Genomic DNA, 20,060 nt, shown 5'->3' with positions numbered 1-20,060 from the left:
AGATGAGGTGGGTGGAGGGGAGAGGCCACACCAGCACCACACTGAAGAGCTCGCAGAAACAAGTTAATATTCCATAACCATTTCTAGCTACAGCAAGAGGAGAAGTTTTTACAGGCAAGGACATCTTAGACCATATTTGAACTCTGGAAGGAGAGGGGAGGAGGCCTTGTCCAAGCGCCTGCTGTACGGACTCCTGCACGCTGCACCCACCTGGCTCCTTGAGGGCACACTGAGAACGTTCAGACACTCTCCACCTTATGTTTCTGTGTCATAAAAGCTCAGGCTTCCATTTTTGGAGTGTTTCCTCCTAAGGTTAGTGCTGGGAAGCAGTCTTGAGTGGGAATTACAAGGATTATCTTATAGGATACTGTTGGAAGTCATCAGTCCAGAAAGCCGGGGTGTGTATTTTCCACAGCTGTGGTGCGTTCAGAGTGAAACCTTTGAGTTCCTAGTTGTGGGGCTTATTCTGCTGGCAGCCGAGGGGGAGAGAGGGAACAGATCCTTGCTTTGCTAAGAGGTTAAACCTCATCCTTCCTGCAGTGTTTGCAAGGGATGCACACAAGCAGGTACTTCGAGGTTAGGGGAGAGAGGGGGGAGGAAGCAGCGGCCTTTAAATGGCATTCAGGTTCCTCATGCAAATCCCACAGTAAATACTGGATTATGCTGGAGGAAGTCTATCTCAGTGGAATTGATCAGAGCCGTACATGTCAGCGGGAAAGTACCCTGCTGAGCATCGAACAGCACTCTCCGGTTCCCAAGCAGAGCAGGGCCCATGTGTTGGAGCTAATGGTGGCTCTTGCTTCCACCCAAATTCCAGCATAGGGTCCAGGAAGGGGAGGGCTTGGCTTTGCGTGCCATTCTCAGCTGCCAGCAGGAGCACAGCCCACAGATGATCTCCGAGCCCCTAGAGACTTCCCTTGGCTGAAGAGCCAAAACCAGGTCTGGCCATTTCATTTACTCATGTCTTCAAGTCACTTGAACCCACGTAATGTCAATGTCATTTCCCAGACTCATGAATTTTGCAGGCACTCTTAGCTTTGTTCATATGTGACAAACACAAAGGGCAGAATACAAAAAAGGCTTTTGAGGAAAAAAAACAGTGCCTTCAAAATTTATATATGTAATAATCACCTATAAGATGGTTTGGTTTTTGACAAAGGACTTTAAGATGTACATTTATCATTTTCTCTATACATTTTAGTTAGAAGTTTTGACTCACAATTTTCCCCCTATTAAGTATCAACAGGGTTAAAAAAAAATTAGAACAAGAATGTGTGCTAAGCAATATGCGTACACACAAATGTGCATGGATACACTTTTAGCAGGAAAAATAAATACCAAATTTAGTATAAAGACTATATTTAGTTGGCAATTTGCCTTACAAAGTTTCCAACAAATTATGCTAAACTTTCTTAATGAAATTATAAAGATACGTAATACAAGTTAAAAACATGTTCACATCAATGTTTCTTTTTTATTAATTAAAATCCTGAGTCACTTCATTTAGATCAGTTCATCCTGCACTGCAAACCTGATAAGGCAGAAGAGATTGATTTTGATGTTGCAACCAAATATTTTTGTCTGTGTGCACAAGAACAAAAATAAGGGTTACTGGCTAATTTTTAAGTGGGTGTTTAGAGGAGCAATGATTATGGGAGAGCTTCACAAATTGCTTCTAAATTCTAAATTGTTTTGAAATTTGTCCCCATTAAGGATATGCGACAAACTATAATTTAAGGAGTCTTATATTTTTCTTTATGTAAATTACCCACCAAAAACTACATTAATAGCTTAGTGTAATATCATCACTGTAATAACAACAGCGCTTACAAAATCCATTTAAACAATCTGTACTACTGTTAGGATCACTTAAGCAAATTACAGCTCAAGAGACATCTGTTTTACATTGATTTATATTTGTAGAATATTGTATATAGTTCTTTCTCTTTGCCCACAGTGTAATTTCTTTCCCACTCCTCTAATGGACTAAGTTTTCCCCTGTGATGAACATCTTAAATACTAGTTTTAAGGCAAGTGGTTCTAGGACTATTTTATATCCTTCATAGCCCGAAGGATTTTTAGTTGTTGGAATAGCAATCCATCAAAACACAGCTCGAGTGTAACAGATGAAGTCTCATGTGGTTGAGCATTCAGACACAGGCCTATTAATAGTTTGTTTTTTGAGGGTAACCATCCATAAAAATTCAGTGAGGCAAAACCGAATTCAGCAATATCTGTCCCTGTCATGATTCCCTCATGTCTTGCAGCAAAACAATGGCCAGGGGAAACAAGAAAACCGTAGTGTGTTTTAATTTGAGGCAGCTGTGTTAAAAAAGAGGAAAGATTTATTTACCCTGGCTGTCAGGGATTGCACGGAGTGGCTTTACTTTCCAAAGAAAAGAGCTAGGTGCGAGGGTTTTGCAGCATGAACCCTGGGTGCCCCTCACTTGCCCGTAACACAGCAGCAAGACCATTGTTGGCACAGTTGAGGCATTCTCTGTTATTTGGCACATCTCAGTGACCTTGAACATCTCCAGTCTGACCTTCACGTCTCTCTGGGACCCAGCCTAGGGTGCCTCAGGCCACGTCGCACAAAGCTGCCCTGAGACAGAGACCTCTCTGCCTGTGGCAGGGGAGGTCGCCTCCGCATCTCAAACTGAGCCTTGTCCCTGTGGGTCTAAATCAGGTGCCGACTCCTGGCAACACACTTGGCCTTCTGGGTACGTCAGAGCTTAATTTCTGGATGTCTGTGCCCCAGAGATCCCATTAATACTGTGAATCTATGCAGAAGAGCAAGTCTGAAAATAGAAACTGAAGCCGATGAGGGAGCTATGCTCTCTTTCTTCTGCCTCACAGATGGGAGGAGTGCAGGTGACACCAGGAGCTCTGCCCTGTACCTGCAAGTCATGGTGGCTTCAGAGATCTCTCCAGCTGGGGGCTGGCCAGGCAGTCGGAATATGTGTCTCTCCATTCAAGAATTTGCAATTTTCTGTGAATTATTATTAAAATGGAGGAGAAAAGCCCTGCCACTAAAATGAGCCTCACAGAGAGGGAGCGTATATTTTGAGCTGCCAACTCACATTTGTATATTTAACGAGCAAGATATGAAATCACAAAGAGTAAAGCAAGATTCAGATTTCTCATATTAAAGTGTAAAAATTCAAACTTTTTACTCGTTTGAAAAAAGAACAGTGTAAGGAATATCTGGCCTTACTTCTGCCTTAGAAAAAGCTTTCTTCACTAACTCAGTATCACCTGTGGGAACTGAAGGCCATGGCAGAGTCATACAGGGCTGACGCTGACTCAGATGCAGGGTTGAGATATAAGCCATGGGCTGCAGGTCAGGACTCAATCTTACGCTGTCTGAAAGAGCTCAATCTGAAGTTACTAATACTTTTTAAAATTTTTTTAGATTGTTTTTTAGCTATTAGATTAAAATCTACCTCACTTTCCTTTAACACATGCTATTTAATTTGCATTCCCCTCCAGCAGGATCTGGTTTCATTTTTATAAATAAGCTTTTTCAGTTTGAGGCTCTCTGTCCTGCAGCGCTGTTGCTGTAAATACTCCACAGGAAATGTTAATTTGTGTTCCATCAGTATCAAATTATTTCTAATGGACTTCAAATGATGGACTTCAAATTATTTCTGATGGGTTTTCTTCTTCAAAAAAATTCCTTACACCTCGAATAGTCTTTAGGCTTTTAAAGCTTGATTTGGCCATTGAAGTTTAGCTTTTGAAAAGCAGCAACCGAAGCCAATGTGTCCTGGCAGGATAATTTCTAACTGTGCAGTAAATAGCAACGTGTCTTCTGACACTTTGGGAAGTACAGAGCTGGAGAGGGCAAGAATTAATTCAGCACCCAACTGTTACTTGCTGTAACCAATTATCAGAGCTGATAACTGGCTGCATTTGATGTAACCCATGAAGAATGAAGAATTAAATTAAGCATGGCTTCTTTTTCGCACTCATCAAAGTGGGTTGCAAAGCTTGCAGTAGGTAGGGAGGTAGGTGGGTACCTGGCAGCGCAGGGCTGGGGACCCAGAGCTGGGGACGCAGAGCTGGCTCCAAGCAGCTGCGTGCGTGCACCAGGAAGGGGCTCCTCAGCATCGGCCTCTGCTCAGCACCGTGGCAGAGTGCTCCGCTGTTCTGCAGTAACCTATGGCCATTGACATCTGTAAGAAACAAAACCGAGGTGGCAGAGATTAATCTCAAACCTAACATCCAGATTTGCGTGGTGACTGGGGAACCATATTACCCATTGGACCTGGGTCTGCGCGTGCTGTCCCTGCTGTGCTCACACAAATCCGCAGCAACAACTCCCCTGCAGTGTGCACGTCGTTGGGAGGTGGCTGCCCTTCCACCCCACAAATCTGTCCTCCTGGCAAGGTGCCAGCCACTCGCTTGGATCCAAACAATCATGAGAGTGTCTATTGACTCTGTGCTAATAACAGCCTTCATCCTCAGAGCTGGAAAACTTCTCTGAAACACAGTCATCTCTGCTGTTTGCTACTTAACCACTGCTGCTTACAAAAGAAAGCACGGTAAGTAATTGCTGTGTAACCCACACCATAACAACCACCTTACAGCTACAGCCTTACCACAGCTACTAAGGACTGCCAGCAGCCCTATCACCCGTGCTACGGCTGTGAGCCTGTTTCTGGCAGCTAAAGAAAAGCACAAACGTGTTTCCAAAAAGCAGAAACAGTGAACATTCCATCACAGCCAAGCACAGGCCAGATGCTCCAAACCCAACCTGTGAGCACAATTACATACCTGCAAAAGAAAAGTGGCGGGCAGCAATTAATCTGTTCTGTAACACTTGTAAAATTACATTGAGTAAACTTCTGTTTCTTCTAAAGCCCAAGTGGGTTATCAACTGTACTTGTAGTTCCTATTAGTCGGGATTGTAATTGCTCCTGTTACTCAGCAATAGGAAAACACAAGCCATAACTGACCGTTCAGGCCTGATTGTGGCAGCAAATCTTTTGTCCATTTATCTAACACCACACTGGGCAAAATGAATGCCCTCATGTCACAACACATAATTTGACAGTATAATTAACTATATGCTCTGTGATTAACAAAATTGCATCTCGATGCAGAAAGATATCAAGGAAACAAACAACTTCTATCACCCGCCATATGCTGCCTAGAATCAAGTGTTTAAAAGTTGCCAATTGTACATTATAATGCACACAAATCTTTCAGAGAAGACGATGTTTCACAGGCATCTAGACAATATCTTTCCTGAGCAGCTTGCCAGTGTTAAGAAGCTGTGAGTGAATTTGTAGGACTGTCTTGTCCTCCTTCCTGTCCTTCCCCTGTGTATGAATTAAAATAATACTAAAATAAGAATAGTTTGTTATTTTAATTAATAATTCTGAGAGAGACACTAACCTCCTAAATAGGGTTAATAGACACATGTACCTTTATACATACATGTTATACAGGGAATATTTGTGCTTGTCACTTGAGTTGCTTGAGCCTTTAATTGTCTTTTGGTAGCTATTTAGCTTTGCTATACATTTAGCCTATAGGGCACCTATTCTCACCTCCAGCATTGCCTGGAACTCCCACTTCTCTTCATTTATTCCCCAAAAGCCATGCCACAGCGGGTCAGGACAGCCCAAGCCCATGGGGCGCATACATGTTTTGTCTCTACATTTTAGGGCAGCGTTTAACGGCACAGAAAAGCTTTTCACTTGCTTGTTTGTTCAATTTTTTTCTGTGAAGCCCCACGCTGTCAAGAGCACTGTGGCAATAGCTGGTGAGATCCAGGAGCTTCCCTGCAGCTTGGCTTCTCCACAGCAGGACACAGTGCTTTTACAGCGATGATTGTAGCAGGCAGTGGGAGGCTGATAGCGCAAACAGATTTTGTAGTTGTAATCACTTCTGAGAAGAAAGCAGGGGGAAACTCTGCAGATAATAGTTTTGCTTCTCTTGAAGCAGTCGATGGGCTCGTATGTTTTTGCTCTGAGGCACATCTGCACATCTTTCCAGCTTCCCTGCCACTTTCTGCATGTTATGGACCAACACCCCTCCCGTCCAAGACAGGTGCCCTGCTGTGCTGCCTTGCTCTAGGGGGTGGCCCTGCAGGTCTGCGCACTGCCTCCTGTGTATCTCCCCCCCTCCACAGCCAAGTGGGGTTGTGCCTCTCCCCCCCCCCCCCAACTCCCTGCATCAGACCCTGCCCTCCCTTCTCATGCTGGTAGCTGTCTGCCTCTCTCCTCCCCTGTCTAATCTTGCAAGGTTGCCCTTCTGGGTGTTAATGCTGTGCTCATCGCTGACAAAGATGAGTACTTAATGAAATTGCATCAATCCAATCGCCAATCTAATCAAAGTTGGTCTCACATTTTCTTCACCCAGACATCCTAACTAACAGGAAAGGTATATGCTTACTTACCACTATGAAGGAACTGAGCGAGAGATGAGATTTCCATTTTGTTCAGGCAGCAAATCATTCTTGGCCATTTTCCTTTCAAGTATGAGTGGCTCTTTTGTTAGCCCACAGAGACTGGAAAGATCTCCCCTTGCTCTCCTAGTCTGACAGACATTCATGATCCCAGCAAAATGAACTGAAGAGGTTTTTTTGTTTTTAAAGTAGGCATTTGACCATTTAATCTCTCCTCTTAGAAATTACTAACTTGCATTTATGTTTCTCAAAGTTGAGTCAAACATCTCAGGCTTGGATAAAACACATCATCTTGCAAAGCATCCCGCGTTGCCCTGTGGAACTCTCTCTCCTTGGTTACGTGTTGTAATGAGCACTTGCCTCCACAGTTACAAAGCTGGGCCTAATTTCTAATTGAATTTGTCTGGCTCCAGCTTTCAGCCACTGGATCCTGTTGTTGTCTTTCTCTGCAAGCTGAGAGAAGTGATGACTACCCAGTATTTTCTGCCTGGGAAAGCACTTCTACACTGAAATCAAGTCAGCTCTCACTTTTCTTGTTGACTAGCTAAACAGATTGAACTCTCCATCTCTCCATGAAAAGCACTTTTCCGTTGCAATTTTTGTGGTTCTCTACCCTCCCTGATTTTTCATCAGCCTTTTCAGAATAAGAATTACCTACCATACCAATCCTGTATACAACATGTAAAAAGAACAAACACAAAAAACCTTCTTTCTCCTCCTTCTTGCTTTATTCCCCTCATGCCTGCAGCAAGGAGTCAAGGATGTACTAGACTCTTTTTTTGTGTGTGTGTGTTTGCTGCAGGATTGTGCAGGGAGCTCACTTTATGTTGTCCCAAAGGCAGTAGGTGAGCAGGTCCCATCTGAGAAGCTTGGCTGTCGTTCGGCACTTTGCAGCACCCCCAGGCCCAAGTATTGCTCGCCATGGGCTCCAGACCTTCCCTCTACCCTGCCCTTCCCATCTCGCCCACGTCCTGCTGGGTGCAGCTCTGGCTCCACTCTCAGCTGCATCCCTCTAGATTAGGAGTTGCTGAGTTAGATGTTAGCAAACACCGAAAGGGACAACAGGATGGGACATATACTTGAGATACAGGCGGAAGAGCTAAATAAAAACATACATTCACGAGAACTGCTGAATTAGCCCGTTCTTAAACCACTTAGCAAGTGCTTTACTGACATGTCATATTGCTAACTTTTCATCAGGTTTTACACAGTAACAAATTAAACTCCTTGAAATCATCTAGGGGTGTTACTTCTCCACATTTACCTGTACAAACCTGTAATCTGAAATGATGAAATAAGATTTCTTTGGCAAGTCTCAGAAAATTCATAACAATTGACACTCTGTGCCTACCATTAATTCTTGGCATATCATTACCCACTGTGGTCTCTACCAGTATGGTTTTTCCACACTCTTGGTCACTGCTAGGGTATATTTATTTCAGTTAAGTCACTTCAACATTTTATATACTAGCACAGCATAAGTATTCTTCCAGTCCCCTGGAATTTCCCCAGTACCTTCAAAAATCAAGGTCAATCAAAAAGAAGGATCCTTAGCCAACTCTCCTGCCACTCCAGGGTTTCACTGGCGTCTAAACATGCCAGGTTAGTAACACTCATCCTACATATCTTCAGTTCCTGATGATCAAAGAACAAATTCTAATTGATACAAATTATATGAATCCTATTTTTTTCCAGATTGAAAAAAAAAAAATAATTAAGCTGTTTTATATTATTAGCACTTTCACTATGCAATTCTGAAGCACCTGCCCTCCTGCAATATTTGGCCTTTCATGTACTTCTGTATTGACCTTAGCATCACAGCTGGTGTGCAAACCTCCTTCACAGGAACTGCCTGACCTTTAGAGTCAATGGCAAAAAGACGAGTGCTTGCACACCTCGTTTCTCCACTCAGGGGAACCTAAGGACCAGGGAACCCGCTCTCTCAGAGGCACAACAAGGCTAACAGCTGTGGGGAAAACAGGGCACGCAGCAGCATTCTTTTACCACCTCTCTCTGATGACTCTTGATCATTTCAGCTGATAATAACCTCCTCACAGGATAATTCAGGTTTTAAAATGACTGATGACTCACACTGCTCTATCTGGTGTTTTTTATTGGGGGAGGTATAGTCAGAGCAGGGGGCTGTTAAGGAAAGATGGAAACTCACTCTGCTTTTAGTCTCCTACTGTTCCCAGTTTTCTCTATTTTCTACAGACTCAAGAGCTATGCTGGGGCTATGTTCCCTGCATCACCCTGATTACCATCAGTTTAGAATCATACAGACAAATGGGAAATTACAATTAAAATGAAACAAAAAAATCAAAGCCAGGAATCTCATTAGATTCTGCTTCCTCTGACTATTCCTGTGTTGTTAGGTTTCATTTAAGAAGAGGAAGGTTTTTTTCCTCTTGCATATGTTTTGTGCTAATTCTTTCAGTGTATTTACTTCTGACTAGCATCAGAAACTTCAGGCACCTGCAGGCATATTTTTTCTGTGTTGCAAGGCTGTAGCAAAGCCAGAATGTAGGAAGCAGCTAATGCTAAAATTACACCTTGTTTATATATTTAGTGAAAAATAACCCTGCAGAAGGCTTTGCTGACTCACAGGGGAGCATTGCACTCACATCACAGACTGGACCAGGGCTGAAAACCCCAGTAAGGCTGCTCCAGGCAGCCACTGAGCAAGCCATAACGTGGTGCCACCACAAAACTGACAGGGTGGCTTCACACCAGCTGTAGCTGCGCTCCTAATTTAGCATTTGGTGACTCTGAAAATGTAGTACTTTAAAGTTGCTTGTCAAAATCCCCAACTGTGTTAAAATATCACATTCTATAAATCTTACCCGATGTGTTAGGCCTTACTTCTTTAGTGGCACAAGCTTTATTTTGATTCTGTTACTCTTGATTCACCCTGTCATTCAGAAATTTCGGAAGGAAACCAATTTAAACTGCCCCTATTTCTCACTGTGATAACTGCTACACTTTAGGATTTTATATCAACACCAGTACTCTCTAAATCATTGGCTTCCTAACGTGTGAGCCCCATGAAGAATTTGGCACCAATGTAATGTTGCTTTTTGCTTTGAAGATACAACACCTGGCACTAACCTTTGAACGAGGGTATGGTGCCAAGCAGAAAGCCAGAGGTACCGGTACGTGGGATGTCAAAGTACTGACAAGTTTTGTAAATACTGACACCTGGCTAAAGGAGAAAAGGAGAATTAATGGTTCACCTGGAGCTGGACTGCTTGCGTGAGTGTCAGAGCCACTTGCGCTGCCTGCCCTGCCCCAGCTAGCCGGTGAGCGCGGGGTGTGAGCCAGGGTGACGGCAGGCAGGGAGCACTGAGAGCAGGGTGGAATTTAGGGTGTGCAGAGGAAACAGGGCATATGATGGGGTCATGTAGGGAGGAAAAAGCCAGGGCTATTTTGGTGGGTGCATAAGGCCACAGGGCTTCCCTGTTTCCAGCACTTGTGCAACTGTGTTTGTATTTATCTACATATATCAGCTGGGCTATTGAAAACAATAAGCCAAACCACGAGGCGGAAGGCTGCCTCATCATTACCAGTTCTCCATGCCGTCCAAGATGCCATCTTTTTTTTCTAGTCAGAAAGTAATGTCCTTCTATGGCCATTCTTCTATGGCAGTAGGCACATGGCCTTTCCCTTCCCTTCTCCTGCCACACTACAAGAGTTGAATCAGTTTAATACATGCTGCCACAGATGATTTATTTACATTTGTTCAAGACAAGAACTCAGTCGGTTGTGTAGCGTAACTGCTAAAAACAAAAAATAAAAAAATCCTATGTCAAGACACATTTTATATTGAACTTATAGTTCTAGCATTTGATTTACCATTCAACAGCCAAAATACATAAGAACTACCTCAGTGATGGGAATTGATTTTCACATGATGTGTTTTATGAGGTAGTTAACATGATGGTACTTGACTAATTCAACGCAGCCATCCATGGCTTTCCATTTTGCTCTGCACAGCCCATATACCGCTCATAGCGTACTGCCTTGAGTTAAAAGATAGGAAAATGCCAACTAAATAAAAGTTGCCTTTTAAGCATCTCACTGCTGAGTGTGCTACTGCTTGTGGTCTTTGATCTGGTCACAGTTTACATCACTGAGCTTTAAATGGAGATTATCTTGACGAAAGCCTTTTTAAGTTTGAGAGATTCCAATTTTGGATTGAAATACCAGATGTCATCCTGGGATTTAATATATTCTTTCCTTCTAATTGATGGCAGACAAACTGTTTGATCTGACACCACACACTGAAGTTTTATTTTTTTCCATGCTGTGTGCTAAAGATCACTTTTAAAAACTGTCAGTAGAGGCCTGACAGCTTTATTTGTACTTGGTAATTAAGGGGCTGATTTGATGTCCAAATGGCTCTGGAAAACGTTATATTTTCTTTGCTAGATTTTTACTTTATACTTTTATTGTTCCTATTTTTTAAAAAGGTCTTTTCTCTGTTCTGTAGGAAGGGAACTGGCTCCAGCTGGCTTGAGGAGGGTGTTGGGTGGAGGGGATATTCACGCTACATACTTTAAGTAAATTTACATCATCATAAAAGGAGCTTTCTATAGGCAAGGTAGAGGTAAACAACTTGCGAGCAGCTGAGCTAGGCACTGTCTCGTGTGAATACCCACTAAGAGGTATAGAAAGTGGGAGAAGCAGAGCAATAGTTCTTCTCCATTAGTTCTGAATTCCCATGTTCCCAAGTCCTTGCTGCTATCAAAAGTATGTCATTGTTATGATTTTGAAGTGGACCATGGTGCTTTACATACCCCAGGTTATGCCACATGTATAGTTTTGTGTAGATGCACTCATCTGCTGGGACTGTTGAGAGCTGTGCCCTGTATGGTAATTTGTAACGAGAGGTGATCTGCTCCTCAGAATACCCATCATGTGGTAAAGATATTGGTAGTGGATTGGGAAGGAATACAGCAAAGTAACATTTCTAAACTGCATTTCTTCTACAGAAGTGGTGGAAAGCAATGCTAAGACAGAAAGTCATTTCAGGACAATCTAGTATGGTGTAAGCGCAAGAAATCATTTCAACAACACAGTAAACTTTAAGCACTTCAAGCAAGTGCTTAAGGGACTCAAGGTTATTATTAAACGCTTTCCTGAGCCAGGACTAATATCTGATCATTTAAACAAAGTTAAGAATTCTGTAAGCTTAGCCAGAATGCAAAACTGAAGTCAGAACCCAGTTTGATAGAAGACGTACGGCCCAGGCAGCCTTCCAGAGGGCAGGCACTCTCAAATGTCAGTGCAGTTAAGGGATACAAAATATTTCCTGGATGCACCAGTGCTGTATCTGAGTTAGCCAACTCTGGGAAAGGCTAGGTTTATTTTTACAGCAGCTGTGGGGAGAATTGCTTTATCTATAGAGCAGGTAAAGCCAAATGCAAACTTTTTTTATACCTTTCAGAAAATCTACAGGCTTGAACCAGAATGGCAGTTACTGAAATTGCTACGAATGCAGCTTGGTGTGCTGAGTTCAGCAAAGTTACATTCAGGTAATCTCATAAGTAGCAGGGTAGCTACCTGCCATCGTGCCACTAAAACGCTGGAGTGTAGTGCTGGCTGAGCTTGTTTCTTTAGCCACAGGATAATGTATTTCCATTAATTCTGGTGTGTTCTACCTGACTGGAATATTTTGTTATTTTCAGTAGGCTTTTACTCCCTGAGCTTACTCATGTGCTTGAAAATACATGCTTATGTGGTTCGCTTGGTCTATGTTTCCTTTACTAATAACTGGTACTAATGCCATCACTGTAAGAATTTTGATCTCATGACTAAAGGATAATGCTGAAATAGCGACGCTGAATGAATACTACTCCCTTGTCTTTTATTTTCTGGGGAAAGTTATCTTTTTTGTATCAACTCTCTCACATTCCACGAGTTTTTTTACTATCTAGATAGATCTATCTATTTAGATCTCTCTGTCTATCTGTTGTTCAAAATATATCAAAATAACAACACCATAGCCAGTTATTAAGCTACATTTTTTTTGTATTTATTTCTCCTCCGAATAGGCTTGAGGTACAAGTTAAATTTTAAAAGTGATGCTTACTTAACAAAGCCAATTTCTTTCATCTTTCATTAGCTCAGATGCAAATTTTTCCATGTAAAATTTTCAACTCCCCTGCAACAGCTTATGGAAGCAGAAAAGAAAAGGCAGTTTCAAAATATTTGCTGGCCTGAAGCACTTGATTCCTGACTACTAGGCAGTTTGCTAATTCATCTACTTCCAATATGCAAAAGGATGAGTAAGCAATAAACCATTTCAAATCAATCCATCTGGCAGTAGGTAAAATAGCTATAATGAACAGCATGTTTACAGAGCGCATTTCCTACTCAGTCTAGTCATTTGCAGGATTCAGGCCGTGGATGTCACAGGTTGTCTGAGAAGCATGAGATGCAAGGAGGTGACTGCATGTGAAAGGGGAGTTTGAGGATAATTTATGATGATGGCTGTTTGCTGTTTATGCACACTTCATTAGCTAAGTCAGTCTGGCTAGTGCTCCTGGGACTTCTCTGCTCTCCCTGCGGCTTGCTGATGGCCATTTGCTCTGAGTTCATAGGTAAGTGAACACAGACATATGGTTTTGGATATATGATTTGCTTTATGATGACTAAGGAATGCATGAGGCATCTGTTACGGAGCTGTTAGAAGTTGCCATGTTCTTCAGTACAGAAGCTGGGATGAATACATTGTATTATTTCCCTCTTCTGCAGGCAGAGGAAAGGCACAATCTATTATGTTGCTGTTTAACATATGGCAATTTTATTCTGACTTGAGGTGTTGTAGGATCTAACAAGAACCTAAATTCACACCCAACATGAGAAGCTTTGTATCTGCCTCAGCCAATGCCATCAGCTGCTGTCCTGGTATTATGATTACCTTCAATGGGAACACAGGTGTACATAAATAATAGCAGGATTTGGCTCTGTGTATGTAAAATTATTGGGCAAATCAGTAGGAGCAGCAAGACCAACTGAGTAGCTGTCTGAAAAGCAAGAACATGAAGTGCTCTTTAATAATCCTGAACACAACAGCTAAATTCGCAGTGAGTTCAAAGTTACAGCACAATTATGGTAGCATGCTGTTTAGCAAGGACAATTCTTTTGCTTTGCGAGTGAGGAACAACACTACATTTTTACAGTTACAATCAAATTCCTCATGTAAATACATACGGAAGCATTCATACAGGCAGCAACAGGAACAGTCACTTGATCATCAATCAACATGTACCTTCCAGATTTCTAGGAACAAAGGACACTGTAAATAAATATGTATTTTTTAATTGTATCTCTTTTCTGAATGACAGCTTCCAGGAAATAGTGACAAGGACAGTTCTGGACAGAGGATCCGCTCAGGTTGCTTAATGCAGCTTGAAAAGTGCAAACAGCAAGACAGCTGAAAATAGTACAGTAAGATGCAATATTGCAAATGATAAAACAAAAACCACTAATAAATTCAAATTACTGGTGTACCATTTGCCATTGTCATCAAAGCACCTCTGCAGGTGAGGCCAGACAACCGGTATGCATCAGCAGGAACCGAAGCTGCGTGTCCACCACATGAGCATCTCCAGAATAAAACTGCTTTAAAGCTGTGCTCCCGCTTCCTTTCCAGCTCTGCTGTACCCCACATGCTCTTTCCTTCAGTGATGCTGCAGGTATTACAGCAGCTGAACAAGTTCAGCGTAAGAACTGAACTGATGGAACAGTCCAAGGATAGGCACAATGGTAACAACATGTTATGCTGGTAATGGAAGTACTTACTTACATTGGAAATACTTGTCCTTAAAATCAATATTCACCATCCTGGTATAACTGTCTTATACCAAATAGTTTCCTTATTGTACCCATATTTTTTAAAATTACGATAGCTGCAATAGCAAGAGCTCATACTCCTAACTGAGTGACTGAGCTTATACAACCGTGATGCATAGAAAAGGCCGCAGGACCCTTTTCCTTTCTAAGGTGTTATGATTCATACACTGCAGTACTGGGCATCTCCTCAGGTCAACACGGAATATAACTGAGGCAGCAGCCCTGTTTGGTCCCCTGCATGCTGAGCACTCCAGTGGTCAAAGCCCTCCTCAAGTCAGGTCTCTTAATAATAGCCACTCGCTCAAACTTGGTGATATCCCAGCATTTTGGGCTGAAGCCTGCTAAGGAAACTCATCCGCTTCTCTGGCTGTTTATGTTGTACTCATGAACGAAGCTGTGTATCTGTCCTGTGTTGCCCATCCCAGGATTTGCACTTCCCACAGCGACAGAAGATCTTCATATCTCTGCAGAATGGACTGAGCCTAGAATCTGCCTTCTCATTTGAAGTTAGCACCATGTCTGACAACACCCTGACTTGCATGAGAAACACTGAGGTCTTATCATAACACAGACCATTGAAATTTTCCTGCTTTAAATTTTACTATTGAATCATGTGCAGCTAATTTAAAAAAGTTTAAATAATTCTTATATTAGACGTGAAGGTAGGCTGATCCGAAATTCAATAATTTATGTCACTACAATTTTTCACATACCTGTAAGAACCACAAAGCACAGATCATTCTTCTACATTTGATATGAAGAAAATAATGAGGATGATGCTCACATTTTATTTTGTATAATAGTATTATTTTATTTTTATTATGGGCCTTATGAGCAGACAGCTACTTCCTGTCTTCTATGGACCATCTCACAGCTTTAAATTGACAGCTCCTGGAGGAGACAGCATGTGACATGTGTACAGAATCCGAGACAGATAAGGGTATGCTTTCATTCATTATAATGACTAAGAAGGAGTGAAGACTGACAGTTCAATCACTCATTAATAAAGACTTACTGTATTCCAATTCACGAAAGTGTTAGTCAAATCCTAAAACATTTTTAAAGGGTATTATTATTAAAGTTTGATTTAGTAGTTTCTCCTCAACTGACAGTGTACAAAATTATCCATCAATAAGCAGAATCAGTCTGAAAAATACCCCAAAATCACTGATCTTTTCCCTTTTTTTTTTTAATTTTGGGAAGTATCTTTTTTGCTTATAGGCTGACGAGAGGCAGGACTTGAATATATGGTTACTGTAGCTTAATAGGTTGCTAAACCTCAGTGGAGCCAAAAGACTAATGCATCATTCCAGACAAGAGAGGATCAAGCTAGGTTATGTTACTTTTAATTTGCTGTGGACAGAGGTCTCTGACTTAACATTGACTGAATTAAAACATTAATGACAGAGACTAAGCAGAATCCACTGTGAAGGACTTGTCAGAGCAGGGTACGAGCCTTGTCTCAGAGAGCAGCTCTGCCCACAGCCCCTTTCCCTGGAGGAGCTGGTGCTCGGTGATGGGCTGGTCCATGCTTCTGTGGAGCAGCAGTACGCACCGGTCACTGAGGGAAGCCAATGTTGATCACAGCTTTTGCAGGCTACCAGGCTGTCATTTGTGTGAGCAGCCTGGACACCCCTGTGGTGGGATGAGCAGCAGAGCTGCTGTCTTGGAGTAGATGGCACCAGCTCATGGCAAAGAAAGTCACCGCACAAACCCAGTCTCAACATGCATGCAGGGTAAAGGAGGCAATCACATGATCATGTTAAGTCTTGTCCTTTGTTACAAATATTCCTCTTCCAAATTCTTTGAGGACCTTTTCAAGCTTTCTCTCCCAAAGCAAGATTTAGTTAGATTCAAGCAGTTTCACACCCATTTCTTTCCTTGATTCCACTGCCAAATGGGACTGATTTGTCAATTTGTCTTATTGTCTGTTCATGTTCTACAGTAAGATGGCAATCTCCCATCCCTAAGAAGCTTACAGGGTTTTTTTGGCGGTGAATGAGTCACATTTTCCCACTGTTTGATTGTGAAAATTGTTGTTCTCTGTCTTGTGCTGACTGATTAGGTGAAGAGCAGATATAGACAATCTCATTATTTTTAAAAAAAACACCTCTTGCTTCAGCTGATTGGGTGGAGAGAAGGTTTTGTTCCCATAGCAACATTTTGCATTCGAGCCTTCAGAAATGAGGCTGGCTAGAGGCATTTCAAACACACTGCATTTAAAGCGCAGACTGTGCTCTACAATGCATTTTCATTTTTGCATCTGACAGAATTATTTAGTAAACACCAGAGAAACAAAAAGAAAAATCTTCATCCCCATATGTGAAACTTGAGCCTGCTGACACTAGGCATGCTACAGAGCATCGCTCAAACTGCTCTTGTAAAATGCACACAGTGAAGCAACCTGACCGCATTGTTATCATTTGTCTGAACAAAACCCGCAACTTTACGTACAAATCAGTCCAAAAGCTCAGATGTCACTTTTGTAATAGTTCTTCTCCTGCCTTCAGTGGAGACGACACTGAGCATGGCGTTTGAGGGAACCGGCCAGTAGGCTGAGGAAGCATAAAACCCATATGAAGATTGTATCTCAGAGATGTGGAGCAGCAGTAGGGGAGGAGCTGTTGAATTCTTGCAAAAGTGGCACATAGGACAAGGGAGAAAAAGTCTTTCCCAATACAAGTTGCTGCTGAAGGAAGACACCACTGGAGAAAGAATGGAGGACAAAAGCACTTTAGGTTCTGGTTTTTTGCACTTTTGCACACTGTAAAGGTTTATAACATGGTAGCAGGTAATTTTTGTGGCTAAAGAAGAGGGAATTAGACTACAATGACAGAGGACAAGACAAGGAACATATTTCATTTCAGTGCTTTTGGTTCATTAGTCAAATACTGGGAAAGAAGGACAGAGAAGAAGAAATTTGTAATAGTTTTTAAGGGAGATGATATAAACTGGCCCTTCCACTTTGGCTGCCATTGGTCTTTCACCAGACATGCCCTTTCACTGAGCACAAATCTTGTTCAGGCAGAACTGGGAGATTCCACATATTTATCCAGGATTTCACTCTGGGAGGTACACAGCTCAGTAGCACAGTACACACGTGTCAGAAGCACAGTGGTTTGGTCCAGGAAAAAATGATGGCAAGTCACCTGGCTGCAAACAAAATGCACACATAGAGTTAATGTTAAATTATATATTATGTTAATATACAGTGATACTTCAATGGCAAATTAAGTCACCTTTTCTCTGTGTTTGACTTTAGGCACTCAGAAGCAAAGTAATGACATTACGAATAACAAAAAAGCTGGTGTTACTGTCAAATACCTTAGCGGGTAGAAGCTGAGAGAGCATTGTTGTAGCGTAGCACCACAAAACTGTAAAATGCCCCCAATATAAGAAGGCAGTATGTCGTTACCTAAAGCTTTTTTTGGGGAAGAGGTAGATTGATTTCAGAAGTTTGGCGGAAGGAAAAACCCTCACACAAAAAATATGAGTGAAAGTCAGAAGAAATATGAAGCAGGCGTGCTTGTGCTGAGTGCTGGTGGCTCTCCAGTTACCAAGCTTCATCTGAGCTGACCAGCATGGGCTGGAATTCCCACCTATCATACTGTGATTAAGTGGCATTATTGCACGTGAGTAAAGCTCTTTGAAGACCAGCAAACTAACATGGTTTTGCCAAAACAAGCTTGAAAATATTTGTACAATACTTGTCAGTCATAATTTTTATTGAAGGATTTTTGGAGGAGGAATGAAGTTTGCATACAGGGAAACTGATTGAGGGTCTGTTCCTGGAAATCATGGATCAGTCCCAACAAATCATACATTGCTTCATGACCAGACTTTCTCTGAAGATACCTGGTGTTGCACAAGTGTGATAAATGGGCTTAAACTATAAGAGAAAAGGGTCACAAAGGGTGATATAAGAGTGAGTATGCTGAGGAGGAACATGGAGACAGCTTATGGCTCAGAAGGGCAGGGGAAAGGGTGGGTGCCAAGAGCCATGCTGAGTCACAACTGACAAAGATCACAAAAAAAAAAGGAAAGAATATTGTGATGAAAGGAAAGAGTGGAAAGACAAGCAATCCTGATGCCCTGAAATGATAGTATCTCAGGCAAGACAAGACAAGTCAGCAAGGTTAATTATTTACTGCTGGTTGGTCAGAGGGCCCTGGAGTTGTATCAGAAATCCCTGCCCACCACATTTCTCCATAGGTGTGGATTTCAAACTTTTCATCTACCTTAAAATGCTTATGTTTTCAAAATAAATGGATGGACTCAAACTTTTGTAGGTCCAGAAAAAAGTGCAGAGGTCAATAGTGGAAGAAGGCAGCAGCAGTATTCCTGTTGTTATGAGAAAACAAATAAAAAATGTACACGGAGGTGAGTTATCTAATACAGCTTTTGAAAGATATGGACATCAGGGTCTACCCTCAGGGCAAATGGCTCAGCCCTGCGTTCTGAGAAAGCAAAAGTTCTGGCCTTGAGGTGTAGAGCCAGATTTCCAACTGTCTGTCATGAGAGATCCCAAGGGGGTTGCCTTATGAAAAGCCACATTCAGTTGGTGACTTTAGACAGTTTGTGGCTCATCAGGAGGGGAAGATTGCTATGAAACTCATTCCAAGTTCTTGAACCCTCCTAATACATAAAAAGCCAAGGTACCAAGCACTGAGCTTTGGGGTACTCTAAGAACCCCATAGCTGTAATTTAAGCATTGCAACACCTGAATCTTAGGGTTCCAACTCTCTTTTAATCATACTCAGATCTTCCCCAGAAAAGAAGTGATTCCAGAGCACGTGTCTCTTCATGAGTGTAACTACAGAGAAAACAAACCAAATACCCAGAGCACATTCCCATGTGCCTATGGTCCAGGATTGTTGCTGATGTTCTTATTCTTCTTGATTATCCTGTTTCACTTTAGGTAAACTAGTAATTGTATCAAGCTTACACAATCAGTCCTCATGCAAGAAGGACACGTGCACTTCAGTGAGAAATGTCTGGAAGAAAGAAAAGCCGTTTAAGAGTCTGGCGTGACCAGAGGTGACAGCAGGTACATTAAGAGGGATGTGACCTGTACTGTTTTACACTGGGCAGGGGACAAGAAGGGTTCGTGGCTGTAGCAGGCAATATTCTTGGAAATGCCACTGATTTCTGTGAATAGTCATCTACAGTGGATATGAAAACATCGTATCGTACTTGTAATACAGAAATTTTGTCAAAATGCGGGGTTCTTCATTTTCAGGAGACAAATGAAAGGGGAGAGGCAACCTGGGCAAGTGAACAGAAGCACAGCTGAAGCCCGTATATTCAGACCTGAGTGCGAACTAACAACCAGCACCATGAGGTGTAAATTAACGTGCTAATAGAAGCCCAGCAAATCTGAGCCCGATAGCTGTCACCAACTGTCATGCAGGTTTTGCTCAAGTGACCCCCTTCCATTTTAGCACCTTAACGCAACATTGCGCTGAGCGATACCTTACAGCGCCACACCAAAGGCAGCAGCACCTGGCCCAGTCTGCACAGCACTGTGAATGTGATGGCCGAGATTTCATGGCTGGGTACTATGGTGTGGCTCCCGGCTCCCCATGAAACGAGGTTATGAGCTCTGTGTTAGCCTGCCAGCTGATATTCAGCCACTTCAGCTAAACCGCTCCTGTCAGGCTAATTCTGAATGCAAATGCGATGACAGTTTGCTCTGACTTCTTTGTCTGCTTTGTACTTACTAACTGGCTTGCTGGAAATGAATTTGCCATTCGTGGGTCATTATACACTCAGAGGACTGAAGTTTCAC

General features: G+C 42.3%; 1 long non-coding RNA gene across 1 annotated transcript; it reads left to right on the top strand.

Moving 5' to 3' along the window:
• Nucleotides 1-728: 728 nt before the first annotated feature.
• On the top strand, nucleotides 729-18,318 carry LOC308065945. Its single transcript, XR_013928983.1, has 2 exons — nucleotides 729-11,949; nucleotides 12,540-18,318. It is a non-coding gene; the product is annotated as an uncharacterized lncRNA (long non-coding RNA).
• Nucleotides 18,319-20,060: the final 1,742 nt, after the last annotated feature.

The sequence above is a fragment of the Falco punctatus genome, assembly GCF_963210335.1.
Source record: "Falco punctatus genome assembly, chromosome: 6".
Taxonomy (NCBI): Eukaryota; Metazoa; Chordata; class Aves; order Falconiformes; family Falconidae; genus Falco; species Falco punctatus.
The sequence above is the reverse complement of the archived record's forward strand: the minus strand, read 5'-3'. Positions and strand labels throughout refer to the sequence as shown.